The sequence below is a fragment of the Bubalus kerabau genome, chromosome 1, assembly GCF_029407905.1.
Source record: "Bubalus kerabau isolate K-KA32 ecotype Philippines breed swamp buffalo chromosome 1, PCC_UOA_SB_1v2, whole genome shotgun sequence".
In the NCBI taxonomy this organism is placed as follows: Eukaryota; Metazoa; Chordata; class Mammalia; order Artiodactyla; family Bovidae; genus Bubalus; species Bubalus kerabau.
Genome location: NC_073624.1, coordinates 96,338,231 through 96,351,533, shown reverse-complemented (window position 1 = coordinate 96,351,533; position 13,303 = coordinate 96,338,231). Strand labels below are relative to the sequence as shown.

General features: G+C 39.7%; 1 pseudogene; it reads right to left on the bottom strand.

Annotated features, from left to right (window-relative positions):
* Nucleotides 1–1,193: 1,193 nt before the first annotated feature.
* Nucleotides 1,194–10,782, bottom strand: LOC129652451 (sorting nexin-6-like; annotated as a pseudogene).
* Between the last annotated feature and the right edge of the window lie 2,521 nt (nt 10,783–13,303).

Here is a 13,303-nt window from a genome sequence, read left to right as displayed (position 1 = left end):
GGAAAAAAATTTGTTGGATATACTCCCCAGTGAAATATTATCCTTATTTTATTTAAATAAGACGTTCTCCATTGTGCTTTTTAGTATAGTGCTGATAATTAAAATAATTTGTATTATAGCTTCAACAGTAGGGCTGACTTTTTTAAAGATATATTTGCAATAAACTGAAGAACTATAATGCCCCTTTGTGGAAGGATTTATAAATAATAGAATTATTAAAGATAATAAGCAATTTTTTAAAAAAGAGATAAGGACTAGGGTATAAAAATAGTCACTATTTATATAGAGTCTGGTTTGAGTGCTGTTCTAAGTGCTTTATATGTGATAGCTCATTTAAATCTCAAAAACAAGCTTTTTTCCTTTCTTTCTTTTTGGCTGTGTCCCACAGCTTGCAGGAACTCAGTTCTTGAACCAGGGATTGAACCCAGACCACAACAGTGAAAGCCTAGAATCCTAACCACTAGCCACCAGAAACCCCCCTCAAAACAAGCCTTTGAAGTACTATTATCTTTAGTCTAGGGATGAGGAAATGAAGATGCAGAGAAGTTAAACAACTTATTTAAGATTAGATGGTGGAGCTGATCTTGGAGAAGGAAAGCAATTTGGCTCTGATTTTTAACCACTACACCAAATCGCCTCCTAGTCCTATTAAACACACAAAATGTTCTTAATATTCATTGAAATCTATGAGATTATGGTTTTTGTAGACCAAAATGGCCAAATATGTCAGCAATTGCATATGGTTCAAGCAATAAATGGCTAAGAAATACAAATACAATTAAAATGATCGTATGACAAGGCTCAATGATGACTCTGTCATTGCTTTTTAATGTATGGAAGACTTCTGCATGCTTGTCCTAGATGTTCTTACCACTGAAGCATGAATGCCTGAAGTCCCTTCCTGACCATTAACTCTGAAATCAAGTGAAGAAAGGAAGGTCACAATAGTGTAGGTGGTGTAAGAGACAACCACGGCGGGGTTGCAGGGGGGGAAATGACGGAGTTGCCCTGTCAACAGCCCGAGTCTCCCTTCCCCTTTGCTTTCTCAGCTTGTCTCAAAAGCTGCCCCACAACAACCAGGACTTTGCTACAGTTTGGCTCCAAGGTCCTTACCTGCAGGCCTCTGAGTAAGCTCTTGAGAAACCCAGACAGGGCGTCAGGACTGTCTCCTTAGAGCATGAAGAAGCATAAGATCAAAGATCTCTCTCCTCCAGCTCCTGGCTGCATCCTGACTCCCAGGAATCTGGAAATAGAAAGAAAGCAACAGGAGACAGATAGACATTACCCCAGGTTCAACCTGTCTGGTCTTTGTTGTCACAGCCCTAATTTTTCATCTGATGTTTCCGAGACTCATCTTTTGTGTCTGTTCAACAGCATTGCCCCCTCCCCAGTCTCTGCTTCTAGTGAATCAAAATTTAACTCCATCTACATAGTTAAAATAGTCTGTGTGAATCACTGCTTTCCTCACATCCTTCCTCAAGAACAATCGTTTACTGAATTCAATTCGGAACACTTAGTGGAGATCTCTGCAACTCCTCATCACCTTTATAGTTGCTCCTCTCAACCATGCAAACCTGAATAAAACCCACGTCAGTGGTTGGATCTAGCCTGGAGCCTGTGTGGAAACACAAGAATGGACAGGATTATATCTGAAAAGTGTAGTGAAATTATGTTGCACGCTATTGCATACCTGTTCTTTCTATGGACATGAATGTCTTGAGTATGCACATGGAGGGGGTCCATGCACGAGTGCACAAATGTAAAGAAATGTGCCTGAAGGTGGTGTGAGCATTTTCTAGAACCCTGTGCTCGAAGCTTCACTCCATAAACCTCTTTTACTGGCAGGAGTCTGAAAGTCAAGAGCTGTGTAATAATTTACATCGGATCGTCCTTCCTCTCGTGCTCCCCTTCTTGACTAGGATGAAAAACTAAAGACTGACGGTGATGTCCCTTTGGAGGAGCCAGGAATGTCATTCATCCTGTCTCTGTCAGTCTACCCCTCTAGAGCTTTTCTTCTCCCTCCACTCCTTCTGTTTTGCTTTAGGACCTCGAGAGGCCAGTCTTTCTGTCTGTCTCCTCTTCTTCCCCAAACCTTGTCCGCTGACTCCTTCTGAAATGTTCTCCTCACTGGGGCAGCCACCTTGGGTCAAGTTGAAGGAGAAGGACTTTTCAGTTGATCCAATCATAAGACTCCCTCCCTTCCTGGCCCTCTGCTCTAATAAAAGTCCTCCACAGGAATCCAAATAGCTCCAGAGGTTTCCTCCTTTTTTCACTCAAAGCTGTTTTAGTGTAACTTTTAAAGATTCCAGGGAAGATAAATCCACACTTCTGTTGTTCCTCAAGAAGAGTATTTCTAACTCTCAAAGCTTTACCTTTTATCCTTTCCACTGTGGTTTTGGCCATGTTCTCTTTAGATTGTTTTATTTTCACTAGATAGAAAGTTCCAGGCGAAGGATAAGGGGTAAGGATGCCAGCAGAGACAGGGAGACCTGGATACGGTGGTACACTCAGTTTGTGCCTTGCAACTTGTTAGTGATATATTTAGGCTCACTGAGAACTGGAAATTCTTTTGTCTGTCCTTTGACTCTTAGTCTCTCCTCTCCAGTTGAATTATCTCTCTAGTATTCATCAACCCCCAAGCAACCACTACCACTCCCAAGCAGAGTGAAATAGACTCCATTGCTTCAATAAGCTATCATAGATGAGAAACCCTTCCTGTGGTTAGATCAACTCTCTCTGAAGCAGCATCAGCTCTAATTCTGTGTAGATGGACCACCTTTGGCATCCGCCTTCTATGTAAAGAAAAAGTACCTTTTTTGATGGATTCTTATTCCATTTTTGCACTTCATCAAAAATCAATTCCACAAAACATGTCTTTATGACTTACGGGTAAAGAAAGATTTCTTAAAACAAGATGTAAATAGAGTAAACCATAATAGAAGAGATGGGTAAATTTGACTACATTAAAAATGTGTTTTCTTTAAAGGCCTTCATCAAAAAAGTGACAAGCCATGAACTAGGACATATTTGTTATTCAATAACTTACAAAGAATTTGTGGACAGAATATATAAAGAATTGATTAAAAAAATCATTTTTTATTGTGGGCAAAAGACATGAATAGGTCATTCACTTAAGTGGAAATCCAAATAGTCAATTAACATCTGAAAAGATGTTCAAACTCTATAGTAATCAATAAAATGCAAATTAAAATTATCCATAGATTGGCAAAATTTAAAAAGGATGACAATACCAAATGTTGGTGAGGATAAGGAGCAAAATTCTTATATACTGCTGGATAGAGTATAATTGGCACAACCACTTTGGAAACAATTTAGTTTTATCTTCTAAAGTTGAACATACATATCAGCCAGCAACTCTATTCATTGTGTGTGTGTGTGTGTGTGATCAAAAACATAGATCAAAAAATTTACCATCTTAAACTTAGGTGTGCAGTACAGTAGCATTAACTATATGCACAAAGCACATCTCTAGAACTTTTTCATCTTGCAAAACTGAAACTCTACATACTGAACAATTCTTTCCCACTTCTCCCAGTCCCTGGCAACCACTATTCTACTTTCTGTTGCTAAGAGTTTGACTATTTTAGATATCTCATAAAAGTGGAATCAGGCAGTATTTTTCTCTTTGTTATTGAATTATTCCACTGAACATGATATCTACAAAGTTCATCCATTCTGTAGCATAAGAAAATGTTTCCTTTTTTTTTTCCAGAGAAGGAAGGATTTATTACCTGCAGCAAGTAGGAACACTTGCTTTCCCAAAGCAGAGTCTCTCCTTTTTATAAAGACTGAGTCATGTTCCATTGTATTTACATTCTACATTTTCTTTATCCATTCATCTGTTGACAAACAACTGGATTATCTCTATTTCTTGGTTGTTATGAATAATGCTGCAAGGAACATGGATGTGCAAATATCTCTGTGAGAACTTGTTTTCAATTCTTTTGGATGAATACCCAGAAGTGGGATTGCTAGATCATGATGGTTCTATTTTTAATTTTTGAACCTCCATATGATTTTATATTTACATTTGGTGGCTGCACATTCCCACCAACAGGGCACAAGTGTTCCAGTTCTCCACATCCTCACCAGCACTTATTTTCTGTTGTTTGCTGTGGTTTGACAGTGGCTTTCCTAATAGGTGTCAGGTGATTATAGTTTTGATTTGCATTTCCCTAATGACTGTAATGCTTAAAATATTTCCATATCCTTGTTGGCTATATGTAAATCTTCTTTGAAGAAATATCTATTAAAGCCCACTGACCATTTTCTAATTAGATTTTTTTATTGTTGAGTTGTTAGCTTCTTATATATTTTATATATTAATCTGTTATTAGATACATCTTTTGCAAATATTTTCTCCCATTCTATAGGTTGCCTTTTCAGTCTGTTTATTGTTTCCTTTGCTGCACAGAAGTTTTTAAGTTTGATGTGGTCCCATTTGTCTCTGTTTGCTTTTGTTGCCTGTGCTTTTGGTGCCATATCCAGAAAACCATTGCCACATCTGGTATCATAAAGCTTTCCTCTGTATTTTCTTCCAGGAGTTTTATAGTTTCAGATCTCATATGCAGGTATCTAATTAAGTTCTAGTTAATTTTGGTATCTGGTGTAAAGTAAGGGTCCAATTTTATTCTTTTGCACATGGATATCCAGCTGTCATGATACCATTTGTTGAAGACATTATTCTTTCTACATTGTGTGGCCTTGGCACCTTTTTCAAAGATTATTTGGCTATATATATATTTGAGGGTTTTTTAGCAGGTTCTCTATTCTATTCATTGGTTATATGTCTGTCTTTATGCCAAAACCATACTGTTTGGATTACTGTAGTTTCTTCTTCTTTTTTAACAAATGAACTTTTATTTAATTATGGGCCATGCTGGATCTTCATTGCGCTGCTTCTCTCGCTGTGGTGTGCAGGCTTAGTTGTCCCACCAGCATATGGGATCTTAGTTCCCTGACTAGGGATTGAACCTACATCTCCTACACTGGAAGATGAATTCTTAACCACTGGACTACCAAGGAAGTCCCTGCAACTTTTTAATATGTTTTGAAATCAGAAAGTGTGAGGCTTCCATTTTTGTTTTTCTTTTTCAAAATTGTTTTGGTTATTCAGGGGTTTTTTGAGATTGCATATGAATTTTAAGTTTCTTTTCCTATTTTTGCAAAAAAGGCCATTGGGATTTTGATAGAGATTGCATTGAATCTGTAGTTCACTTTGGGTAGCATGGACTTTTCAACAATATTAAGTCTTTTAATCTATGAACATGGGACATCTTCTGATTTATTTGTCTTCTTTAATTTCTTTCAGCATTGTTTTAGAGTGTACAAGTCTTTAGTTTCTTGATTAGGTTTCTTGTTTTGCATTTTATTGATAAGACAGTCACTCAGGTGTAACCACAAGAAGAGATAGAGGATATGCTCAGGAAAAATAAAGTTTATTATATTCACCCATGCTAGAAACAGGAGGCACCCCACGTGGGACCACATGGGAAAACACCAGGGTGATCAGGAGGCAGAAGACAGGAGTGAGAGGAAAGTTTAAGCTGTAGAATTTCTTGGGATTTCCATGGAAAAGGCAAGGCTGGGAAAGGTAAGCAACTTAGGGTTGGTTAGTTCGAGTAATTTTGGTGGACTTTGGGCTATAGAGATGATCTCTGGTTGCCTGGTATCTAGTCCTGGAATGATAAGGCAAAGGAATATCTGCACTAGCTAGATGGAGGAGGCAGGACTGCCAAGTGGTTAGTTTGCATACCAAAGGCATGCTTCCAGCTGGGTTTTTTTTACTTTCTCTAAAAATTGGCTAGCCCAGGAAGGGCAGTCTCAACCCAGCCAGAAAGGTCTTTTAAGATGTCAAAACATCATAATATACAGGGAAAAATTAATATATAAAAAGATACATTTATCTATATACATTAAATATATACACATAATACATTTATTCCTAAGTGATTTATTATTTTTGACGTTATTATAAATGGGATTAGGCTTCCCAGGTGGCTCAGTGGTAAAGAATCTGCCTGCAATGCAGGACACCTGGGTTTGATACCTGGGTCAGGAAGACCTCTTGGAGAAGGAAATGGCAACCCATTCCAGTCTTCTTGCCTGGGAAGTCCCATGGACAGAGGAGCCTGGAGGGCTACTTCCATGAGGTCACAAAAGAGTCGGATACAACTTAGCAGCTAAACAACAACAACAAATGGGATTATTTTCTTTGGATTGTTTATTGTTAGAGTATCAAAATGCAAGTGATTTTTGTGTCTTGATTTTGTATCCTGCAACTTTGCTGAATCTGTTTATTACGTACATGGGCATCTGTTTTATTTATTTAAGAGTTTATATGTATTTTTTTTTTAATAATTTTATTTATTTACTTTTGGCCATGCTGGGTCTCTGTTGCTGTGTGAGCTTTTGTCTAGTTGTGGAGAGCAGGGGCTAATTTCTAGTTACACTACACAGGCTTCTGGTTGTGGTGGCTTCTCTTGTTGCGGAGCACCGGCTCTAGGGTGCTCGGGCTTCAGTAGCAGTGGCACACAGGCTCAGCCTGTGGCACACGGGCTTTGTTGTTCTGCAGCCTGTGGGATCTTCCTGGATCAGGGATCAAACCCATGTCTCCTGCATTGGCAGGCTGCCTCTTTACCACTGAGCCACCAGGGAAGCCCTATTTAGGCTTATATTTGATATACATACTTTTCTATATGTCTGACATATCTGAAAATTATAAAAATGTTCACTCATTCAACAACTATATTTATCAAATACCTACTATGTGCCAGTCCCTATTCCTAGGGTTGAGACGTAGGAGTGAAAAAAACAGAAAGAAAGAAAAAAAAAAAAGGATTTCAGAATTAGAAGGTGAAAACAGCAAACATTTAAAATAAATCTTTCAGCCAGGAAAACTGTAAGTAAATCTGTGCCAGATTCTGTCGAGTATGACTCACAACAGTCCAGGAAAGAGCACCTAAATCTGCTATCTCAGAATGAGGCAGTGTTTATGACCTCACGATTTGTTCTGGGCGAGAGGTACAGTGGTGTGGACGATCTAAGGAAAGGATTATATACTCACCTAGATCAACATTACAGGGAGAAGGTAGAGGTAGAGTTCATCCTAAATAGTAGTTCATCTAAAACATCAGCTAATCCAAATAATAGAAAAAGAGCAAATGTCATTTGCATTTGTCTTTGGGGTGTGCTACCCTGCAGTTCTAGCCTGTCTACTCAATGCACTTTCTCTTGCACATTTGAAGAAATAGTCTGAACTTCACACAAGCTGCCGGGACTACCCAAGAGAAAACTGCTGCTGGTTCAGTCACTCACTCAACAAATGTTTATTGGTGTCTACTAGATGCCAGTTATTGCTCTGGGCATAGCAGATACAAGACAAGTAAATTTGATCCCTGTCCTGAATTGGTTTAGTTTATAGAGAGGTAGTAGAGGGAAACTGATTTCTCAAAAAACTTTAAAACAACATTATAAACGTTAAGATGAAAATAGAAACAAGGCTTTCCCTAGTGTTTCAATGGCTAAGACTCCAGGCTTCCAATACAAAGGGACCGGATTCTATCCCTGGTCAGGGAACTAGATCCCACACGCTGCAACTAAAAAACCCACATGCCTAATATCTAATATCTGGTGGAGCCAAATATATATAAATAAATAAATAACTTTTTAAAGAGGCAAAACCCTTTTTTAAAAAAAGAAAGTATAAACAAAATGCCAGGAGCATATAGGAGGGACCACCCAACTCTTTAGAGGGGAACACAGCCCTCTCAGAAGTGGTGATATTTAAGCTGCATTGAAGAACAAGTAGAAATTTTCCAGAAGGCGAAGGGCATTTCAGATGGAAGAACCAACATATGAAGACATATGTGGCTTCACAGAGCACAGGACAACAGGCAAGTCAATGTGGCAGCAGCCTTGGGTAAGTGATGGGGAGTTTGACTGATGGGCAGTTAGTGCCACACCCAAGTGCTTGGCCTCTGTCCTATAGGCAATGCAGAGTCAAAGTTTGAGCAGAGGAATGACCCAACTGGATTCATATTTCAGAAAGATAATCCTGGTGGTGGCATGGTGGGGCAGGTGTAGAGGTTTGGGCTGCAGAATGGAAGATGCCTGGTAGAAAGAAGTGTCTCGTGATTGTTGCAATAGTTCAGGATGATGATCGTGGTCTGAGCCAAAACAGAGAAGAGAAGAGACAGCAGAGAAATGTATTCACAAGATATTTCTGAAATACAATTCAACTGGTCACAAGCCTGGATGATCAACTTGATATGGAAGAGAGGGACTTAAAGATAATTGCAAAGTTTTGGGCTTGAGAGACTGAGTAGACAGTGACTCCATAAACTGAGAAAAAAAAAAAAACAACAGAGAAGGAAGCTTTGGAAAGGTGATGGGTTGAAGAGTGAAAGGGGATTGGCATTTTAGGGGAAAGAGATTCAAGGATAGATTTATTTGGGGTGAGGAAAATGAAAACATGGATCAAGGACAGGTGAAAGAGGAAGGAATGGGTTGAGAACAGAAGTGGAGAAGTTCATCTGAAAGCAGTAAGGCCACATCTGATCAAACCCAGGTCTCCCGCATTGCAGGCAGACGCTTTAACCTCTGAGCCACCAGGAAAGCCCCTAATTAACACAAGAAACTTGGAAAGGCTATTGGTTATAATAAAATTTAGAGACCAAGGGGATGGAAGTTGTGAGTGTTAGCATTAGCTGGTTTTAATGGAGGGGCAGTAGGAGGAAAGATCATCTATCAAAGGTGAATAAGCGCTGTGAGCTGTGAGAATACACTATTATATGTACTCTCCCAACTATATGTATTAATAAAATCATAATACTAAGCCCACAGTTACAATCTACAGCTTAAGAGCTTGCTATTTTCATAGATGTTCTTCTTACTAGTCCTTTGTTCTCTTAGAGCTTCTTTCTTCCCTATAGACATGATACTCAAAGTTTGTTGACATCAGAACAACTTCAGTTAGCAAATCAATGTGATTTCTTCACTTTTTAAATGGTTAAATATAAAATTGGAACCACTGAGAACTGACTTCTGCACAAACTTCTTTTTTTAACTTAAGCTTCCTGATATGGCTCTTCTACTTTGGGCAATTTGATAAATGTTTAGCAGGCTGCTTAAACATTTGAATTGTATGGGAATTCCCAAAGTGTAAATTCCAGAGGAACTACCTAGTCCTCTTCACTACCCATTGAGAACTTGTGTCCCAGGCACTGTACTAGATGCTAGAAATTAAGAACCAAAGAGACACAGCCTTTGCCCCTGGGCAGCTGACAACTATGGGAAGCAGCTGTGCTCTGGAGTGTAGAAGGCAAGGTGTTTGTTTATTTCACTGTTACCACTGTTTATTTGACAATAATTGATTTGGTCTATAAGTTTAAGACAAACATATTGATACATTTGCTTTTCTTCAGAAATCATACTTATAAAAATTACATAAAGTCTGTCCCAAACCTCCTAAGAAATGTTCATTAATTAAAAATAAGTCTGATTAAGATGCTGTGCCAGGATACAAGAGTGAACTAAGGTGGTGTACAATGTTTTTTAAAAAAAAACAATTAAAAAAAACCCCTCAAAACGGCAATCTCACCTTGTTTGAACAATGTATTTTGAAAGGGTTAAATTTCAGGCATTCAGTTCAGTTCAGTTCAGTTCAGTCACTCAGTCGTGTCTGACTCTTTGCAATCCCATGAATTGCAGCACGCCAGGCCTCCCTGTCCATCACCAACTCCTGGAGTTCACCCAAACTCATGTCCATCGAGTTGGTGATGCCATCCAGCCATCTCATCCTCTGTCAGCCCCATCTCCTCCTGCCCAAAGATTGACAACCATAAGGGATACTATTTATAAAATAAACACAGCTCTAGAGGTTACTTTTAAAAAGACAGCACTTTGGGTATCTGAAGACAAGGAGGGCGCGATGATCTGCGTTTCTCTGGGACGCAGGCGCAGGTCCGCAGGTCCCGTGGGAGGCACCAGGCCATTGTTTCTCAGAAAAAGGGGAGAGTAGATGCCCTTTATCATCTGTTTCTTTTGTTTCCAGTAAGCAGTAAATGCCTAACGTAATTAAGAAAAAAAAATTAAATCTGGGAACTTCCCTGGTGGTCCAGGTAAGATGTTGTGCTTCCATTGCTGGGCGGCAGGTTTGATTTCTGGTTGTGGAACTGAGATCTCACATGCCATGCAGTGTGACCAAAAAAATAGAAAAAAAATTGTTTTAATTGTTAAAAGAATTAAATCTGAAGGAAGGCAGCCCTCCAAGAAGATGTAGAAATTTAAATCTTTCCTTAAAATAGGATGTGCTGCCCCATGACACAGGAACACTTCGTGCATTGCCACGGTCTTTTTGAGTATTGCCAAATACTCAGCTTCCAACTCCTGTTTCATCTTTGTGAATCCTTCCTTTGTCATAGACCCTTTTCCAAGTTTCTGTAGTTCTTCACTTGAAGCATCACAATCAGGTCTCAGCAGTGCTGGATGGATAATGTAACCTGCATAGTCTTCATTTTCAACGAAGGAATCATTAAGCCAGGTAAATTTCTCATGCTGTCCAACAACAGAAAACTCATTTTATTTAAAATTTGGCAATGAACTCTGTGTGAACAATGAATTTTACTTTATCTCTCTCACTAAGAGAATCAGATATGTCCACCCATAATGCAGCATCACTTTGAAAATCTCCATTTATTACTTTAGGTCCAAGATCCTTCCTGAGAGGAAGTTGGGGCTGTTGTCCAGATCTTCCATCATGGCTGCTCTGAGGCAGGAGGGGCAATATGTTTTACACAATGACAATATGTTATACACAATATGTTATACACAATGTTTATACACAATGAGATGTAGGGAAATTGTGCTCTGTTTGCTGCAGTATGGGGGCTCCTTTTTTGTGTGTTGCCTTTTTTTGCAGCACATGGAATTTCTCTAATTGTGGCACATGTGGGCTTAGTTGCCCCATGGCATGTGGGATCTTAGTTACCCAACCCACGATTTGAATCTTCATCCCCTGCATTGGAAGGTAGGTTCTTAACCACTGGACCACAGGGAAGTCCCTGGTGCTCTGTTTTATACTATACTTTTAATGAGGCATTACTTCTGTGTATAGATAAATTTTGACATGAGTATACAGGAGAAAAGGAAAGATATAAGCATCTGAATGCAGAGTTCCAAAGAATAGCAAGAAGAGATAAGAAAGCCTTCCTCAGCGATCAATGCAAAGAAATAGAGGAAAACAACAGAATGGGAAAGACTAGAGATCTCCTCAAGAAAATTAGAGATACCAAGGGAACATTTCATGCAAAGATGGGCTCGATAAAGGACAGAAATGGTATGGACCTAAGAGAAGCAGAAGATATTAAGAAGAGGTGGCCAGAATACACAGAAGAACTGTACAAAAAAGAGCTTCACAACCCAGATAATCACGATGGTGTGATCACTCACCTAGAGCCAGACATCCTGGAATGTGAAGTCAAGTGGGCCTTAGAAAGCATCACTATGAACAAAGCTAGTGGAGGTGATGGAATTCCAGTTGAGCTATTCCAAATCCTGAAAGATGATGCTGTGAAAGTGCTGCACTCAACTTGCCAGCAAATTTGGAAAACTCAGCAGTGGCCACAGGACTGGAAAAGGTCAGTTTTCATTCCAATCCCAAAGAAAGGCAATGCCAAAGAATGCTCAAACTACCACACAATTGCACTCATCTCACACGCTAGTAAAGTAATGCTCAAAATTCTCCAAGCCAGGCTTCAGCAACACATGAACCATGAATTTCCAGATGTTCAAGCTGGTTTTGGAAAAGGCAGAGGAACCAGAGATCAAATTGCCAACATCCGCTGGATCATCAAAAAAGCAAGAGAGTTCCAGAAAAACATCTATTTCTGCTTTATTGACTATGCCAAAGCCTTTGACTGTGTGGATCACAATAAACCGTGGAAAATTCTGAAAGAGATGGGAATACCAGACCACCTGACCTGCCTCTTGAGAAACCTATATGCAGGTCAGGAAGCAACAATTAGAACTGGACATGGAACAACAGACTGGTTCCAAATAGGAAAAGGAGTACATCAAGGCTGTATATTGTCACCCTGCTATTTAACTTACATGCAGAGTACATCATGAGGAATGCTGGACTGGAAGAAACACAAGCTGCAATCAAGATTGCTGGGAGAAGTATCAATAACCTCAGATATGCAGATGACACCACCCTTATGGCAGAAAGTGAAGAGGAACTAAAGAGCCTCTTGATGAAAGTGAAAGAAGAGAGTGAAAAAGTTGGCTTAAAGCTCAACATTCAGAAAACTAAGACTGTGGCATCTGGTCCCATCACTTCATGGGAAATAGATGGGGAAACAGTGTCAGACTTTATTTTTGGGGGCTCCAAAATCACTGCAGATGGTGATTGCAGCCATGAAATTAAAAGACGCTTACTCTTTGGAAGGAAAGTTATGACCAACCTAGATAGCATATTGAAAAGCAGAGACATTACTTGGTCAACAAAGGTCCATCTAGTCAAGGCTATGGTTTTTCCAGTGGTCATGTATGGATGCGAGAGTTGGACTGTGAAGAAAGCTGAGCGCCGAAGAGTTGATGCTTTTGAACTGTGGTGTTGGAGAAGACTCTTGAGAGTCCCCTGGACTGCAAGGAGATCCAACCAGTCCATTCTAAAGGAGTTCAGCCCTGGGTGTTCTTTGGAAGGAATGATGCTAAAGCTGAAACTCCAGTACTTTGGCCACCTCATGCGAAGAGTTGACTCATTGGAAAAGACTCTGATGCTGGGAGGGATTGGGGGCAGGAGGAGAAGGGGACGACAGAGGATGAGATGGCTGGATGGCATCACTGACTTGATGGACGTGAGTCTGAGTGAACTCCGGGAGTTGGTGATGGACAGGGAGGCCTGGCGTGCTGTGATTCATGGGGTCGCAAAGAGTCGGACACGACTGAGCGACTGAACTGAACTGATACATTTGTAATTTCATGCCATGCAGCCATGAAATTAAAAGATGCATGTTCTTTGGAAGGAAAACTGACAAACCTAGACAGCGTTTTAAAAAGCAGAGATGTCACTTTGCCAACGAAAGTCTATATTGGTTTTTTCAATAGTTATGTACAGATGTGAAAGTTGTACCTTAAAATAGACTGACCGCCAAAGAATAGAAGCCTTCAAGTTGTGATGTTGGAGAAGTCTTTGAAACTCCCTTGGACTGCAAGGAGATCAAACTAGTCAGTCCTAAAGGAAATCAACCCTGAATATTCATTGGAAGAACTGATGCTG